Here is a 6,122-nt window from a genome sequence, read left to right as displayed (position 1 = left end):
AACCAGGGGCATAAATAAAAAAAACACGTCCGTGAACAGAAAAAAAAACATGAGTAATAAAGCAGAAAATAAAGAAATAAACACACTAAATAAATAAATATATCGCCGCACAGCAGGTGTTGGAGTCCGGTCTGGGTTTAGAACCCGAGGGGAAGAAACAGGAAGTCATTTTCCAACCGCCTGTCGCCTGGTACCTCTCCCTGTGCCTGTTGTTTTACTTTCACAGAGATAATGGCTTACAACACAAACTGTTTATCTTGTTGTGTGTTCACGGGGACGAATGACTCGTGATGGGAATGAAATAGAAAAAAGAGATCAAGGGAAGGAACAGACGGAGACGGGGAGAGACTCAAACCCTCCAGCGAAGAGAAAAAACATACAGTCTAGAATCACATGCTTTTTCTGTTTCTTATAAATCTTTTGCTGACACCGATGCTTTTTTCTCAATCTCGTTTCTTTTCCTCGCTCCCGTGCATGTCCATCCGTGGAAGTGAGAGAGAGAGAACATGGGTGCACTTGTACTGGACTGGATCGAGAACTTACTTCTTGACCGTTGATGGAGTATGTTCAGTAGGTGTGTAGCATAAATACAAGATTCGGTGCCTCGCAGAATCCTATTCCCCTTGGACCGCAAGTGGCAGCACGTTGTAATGCCTGTTCAAAAACATCATCACAATATTATCTAGATAATCAAAATAGCCTTTAATCGTGATTAATCGCTTGACAGCACTAAAAATCTCAATAATCTTTAACTTTTCAGTTGCTAAGAATTTTGTCTGGAACCAATTCAAAACAACTATATATACACACACACACACACACACACACACACACACACACACACACACACACACACACACACACACACACACACACACACACACACACACACACACACACACACACACACACATATATATATCTATATATTAAAACTTTAAAAGTTTACTGTGATACGATATTTGGTAACACTTTACTTAAAGCCTTTATGTATAATGCATTATAAAAGCAGTTTTAATGCATTAATTATGCATTGTACAATCTCTTGAATAATTGTAACCACAGTTAATACATTATAACACTTAACAATTTATTGTAACACTATGCATTTTAAATTTGCTTATAATTATTACCCTTTATATACCCATTATACCCTTTAACAACCTTTTAAAATGCATTACACATAAAGGCCTCAAGTAAAGTGTTACCCAATTCTTTGATGAATAGGTGGTTCAGAAACAGGACTTTTACAGACAAACAAGTTAAAAAGGCTAATTAAAAACTTACGACATAAATAAAAAATTGTCTTCTTTCAAAAAATCATCAAAAAATCCTTGAAACAAGATAAAACAACACAGCATAAGACATTAGGACTTGTTTTTAAAAAACACAAATGCATTTTGTCTTACTGCACTAGTAGACTTTTTAGTTTTAAGAATAAATGAGTTGAAACTCACATTAAAAATACATTGCTTTTAATATCTAATGTAGTGCTAATGTAATTAAATTAATCTTGTTTTAAGGATATTCAGATATTTTTACTGTTAAGTAAAAAACTGATTCAGCTCAGATGCAGCCTCCGTCTACTTCCTTCCAGATGGGTTTTTAGAGCATGAGGGCTACTGAACACATTCACCTCCCTCCTCCTCCTCCTCCTCTTCTCTGGAAGAAATTAAAGCTTAGCTTAAGTGCTCATATCTCATCTGGCATTCTCAAGAAGCACCTTCGATTACACCGACATGACTTAACAATCAGATTTAGAACTGATCTATTATGCGGAGGAACTTTGAGGGGTGTGCTCTGATTGAACAGACGTCGTGCTCCTCAATGTTTTCTCCTCCGTGGCAAGGTCAGCGAGCCACGCAATGCGCCCGCTCAATCAGTAGGGTTAATTAAGAGAAGAAACGAGAGCGCCTCTGGATTGATGCGCCTGTCGAAATAGCGGGCAGCCTTTATGATGGCTGTTGTTATTTTTTAATTGTTATCGGGGGCCAGTGTCGTCCGCCCAGCCATAACAGAGGGAGGCAGAGAATGAGTGACATCGGAGGAGGAGAGCAAAGGCATGGGTGTCAGTGATTCACATTACAATATTTCAAAAAAATAAACAAATAAGCCATGCGTTAAATAAATGCACATTGCAGAAAAGTTTCGGGAGGCATAGAGTTAGCTCTGTTCTGAGATCTAGCAAGCTTCCTACTTGGACAGCGTTTGAAGGCTCCTGAAATGCAGTAAGATACAATACCTTGTTTTGGTCAAATTTTAAAGTCTACACTTTCCCAGGATGTTGGTGAACAATGTTGATTATAAATATGTTTACTGTTAAAAACTGATAAAATAGTTCAATCTAATTAAAGAATGACTATTTTACCTAATTATTGTGCGTATACTGCAAAAATGATTTCTTAATGAGTTTTTAATTAGTCTTTTTTAACTTGCTTATCCATAAAAATATTTAAAAATCCTTCCGGCAGCACTACATAAGACATTAAAACTTAAACGAATGCATTTTTAATGAGTATTAAAGAGTTTTAAATCATTTATGTGTAAAAAAAATAAATAAAATAAAATCTGCTAGTGCAGCATACACTTGTATTATTAGAAATTATATACTTATATCTTATGCAGTGTTGTCTCTCATGTAATGTTATCTTGTTCAAGGATGTTTGGAAATTCTAACTGGAGCACAAGACAGAAAAATGAATCAACCAAATTACTGTGCATAGACTGTAAAACATCATAGTGAGTTTTTAATTAGTCTTTTTTAACTTGTATAATAATACATAAAAATAAAAAAGTCTTAATATTTTCTGTCATGCTGTTTTTCCAAGTTATCTTATTACAAGGATTCTAAGATTCTAATTTTCCCCCCACAATTATTATTTTTTGACTTGCTTTTCAGTGAAATATATGTAAAATCCTTAAAATATTTACCTGAGCAACACCACATAAGATATTAAAACTTGAATGTAATATTAGAGTATTTTGTCTGTTCATTAACTCATATATGCTTTAAAAAATCTGCCAGTGCAGTAAGACAAAATACACTCCAGTTTTCAGAAAACATTATGCTGTGTTGCTTCTCAAGTAATTTAATCTTGTTTCAAAGATTTTTATATATTTTAACTGTAAAACAAGACTATATTTTAGGTGTATTGGCATATCCTCCTGTTAGCTTAGCAACACGCTAACATCAAATTCAAAATAGTAAGTCAAGTTTTCATGCTTATAGCACAACTTCACTAATAAAGCTGGTTAACCAGCATGATCTTGCCTGGTTAAGCTAGCTAATCTGCCTGGGAACACCCGTGTCGTGAACCAGCGTTCAAAACATGCCCAGTTCTGAAACAGAGCTAGAGAGACGGATCCCACACTAAATTAACCGTAACAATTTCGCTGTTTGCTTGCGTGTGACGCATTACAACCACGACTTGGCCCATACACAGATATGCTTAATATGAGTCTAACATTTCCTCTGCGCCCATCTGCGTCTGTGTACACAAGAGAAACCTGCCACGGCGACTCCTCTGCGCCGAGCGCTAGATTGCAGGGAGCAGGGGACAGAAAAAGAGATAAACACACAATAAGGGATAAAGGGATGGAGAAAGTGGAGGAGAGGGAGCGAGAGTATGGGTTAGAGAAAAAAGCACCCCGGCGAGAGAGCTGCGAGCGTGATGGAGAGAGAAAGAGAGGAGCGGGAAGATTGCAGGAGAGAGAGAGGAGAGAGAGGAGTTTACCCTGTAGGCTCATAGCTTTATTATTATAGTATGCGGACACTGATTTATTTGGCGGCTGCAGGCACCCGTACTGAAACTCATTTCAGTTGTACTGATGTTGATTCGCTCTCTCTCTTTCTCTCTCTCTCTCTCTCTCTCCTTTGGCTCTGCATTGTGAGTCCACTGGACTGTGTGCCACTGTTTTTCACCCCACAATGCACCATCAATTGCATGAAAATAATCACCACTGCTAATGATTTTCTAATGAAGATACCCAAAATAGTCTGTATTTAATCTTCTTTTATGGAGTGCACTTATGTTTTTTTTTCACAGCACTGTATTTTCACTTTTAATAATGGCTTGACGGATTTATTTTGTCTTGTTTTGTAGTTCATTTTAATGAAACTATCAACAATGAGCACTCTAGTCTACTTAAACATTGCAGGCCCACATGGAATCAGCGGCTGTCTACAAAACTGATAGTCCTGCCCAGAATTCACAAAAAGAGCAATGATTTGAAGTGGCTTATTGTGCCAATCTATAAATTGCTTACGTATAGTTTTCTCTGTATATTCAGCCGAAACAGGAATGTAATTCAACATTGAAACATCATTAAAGTAATTTGTAGGTGAGTGTCATTCCAACTCCAAATTTAAAGGTGCAATCACACTTTAGGCTTTAATTGTGCTAATGAAGTATATGATTTGGAAGGATGATTGAAACCAGTTAAACTATTTGTTGAATGTTGGTCACTTTTATCACAATGCAGTTGTCCGATTTTATAAAAGCACTCTTTATAGCACCACTTTAATTTGTTGCACTGCAAAACATGGCGCTTGTATTCTTTGTATTGAGATATGTAATGGCCAATAATATTAAATTTACATGTATGTGTATTGATTTACAAGGCAAAAAAGGATTTTCTAAACAAGTATTTTTTGTCCTGTATTTTGGTAAATATCTAAACATTCTTAAATCAAGATTATACAAAATTATATAAAATATAAAGAGCAGTTTTCTGAATAAATGATCAAAATTAAAACGCTTCACTTTGAATAATTTTTTTTGTACCCCATTGTTTTTTTTTAAGTATAAACTCACTTCATTTTGATAAATATCTCAGAAAACAAGATTTTATACCTTAACTAACTTTGCTTCTCAAGTAAATGCATCTTGATTTAAGAATGTTTAGATATTTGTATTGTAAAACCAGTTAAAAATACTCATTAAGAAAATCATTCTTGTGGTGTAGCAGACGGTTTTAACCAAAGCTACTCACAAATGAGGAATACAAAACAAGCAAACAATATGTTTTTAGTGAAAAATCTTTTCACTATTCAAATTTGCAGGTCAGAGTTTACCAAATATGAGTTTTGTATGCAACAACAGCAGAATCAACTAATCAACAAAGAATCAGTATTGAATAGAAGTGATTGGTGTAGCTTGACCACAACCGCACACATTTTACCATGCTTTTACCTCCAATCCAGTGCAGAAACGTGCGCTGATTCCGTGTGGGCCTGATAATTTTCCTGAATGATGATTGTGTCCATCATAACCATGTAGCCAGCCAATCAGAGCTCCCTCATTACTACACATGCTCAGTCATGCTCAACGCTTCATGTGACACTTCATGAACATTAAGGAACTAAAGTGGGAAAACAATTAAATAGCACACAAGATTAAGTTTTAAATAGTCATTATACTTGAAATACTTGCCATTTGGTGACTGGTTGAGTGGAGTTGTGGAGTGTACTGTGGTTCGAGCATGTCTCTCTGTGCCATGTTGGACTTGCCTTTAATAAACCTCCTCCACACAAACACACCTGAACCCTTCCTCGACCACTGCCCTCTGGGTCACTTTTGGGACCTGTTTTACTGTGCCGGTTCTTTCCTCTGCTCATCTTCTGTTAATGTGACCTGTTTCCTATCAGGTGTAAAAATGAGAATTCACTGTTTCTGTGACCCATGATAATGTACCATCTCAAATAAAAGAAAGAAAACAAATCAGCCGTGCTTGTCTAGATGTCATCTTCTCTGCCTGCGGTAGCTGAAAGACGCAGCGTGTGTCAGCATGAATGCGTAAAAATGAGATTAAATGGAGCTCAAACTGAGACTTTTGCATAAGTCTGCTGCTTCTCAGGGGTTTCGCTGGAGGAAAAACCTCAGCAATCTCACATGTGTCTCCGCATGAAGTCTGCAATCAAAACAGATTCAACACGAGCTCAAGCATTGCTCATTAAACTCTGTTCAAATTATCTATATTCAAATTATAGCCTTAGACTACTGTTAAGAATATTTAACGTTTTTAAAAGTCTCTTGCTTTTACTAATTTGATACTTTTTAAAAGTCTGTTATGCTCAAAAATACAGTAGAAACAGCAACATTGTGAAATATAATTACAATTTA

The sequence above is a fragment of the Cyprinus carpio genome, chromosome B14 (genome assembly GCF_018340385.1).
Source record: "Cyprinus carpio isolate SPL01 chromosome B14, ASM1834038v1, whole genome shotgun sequence".
Lineage (NCBI taxonomy): Eukaryota > Metazoa > Chordata > Actinopteri > Cypriniformes > Cyprinidae > Cyprinus > Cyprinus carpio.
The sequence above is the reverse complement of the archived record's forward strand: the minus strand, read 5'-3'. Positions refer to the sequence as shown.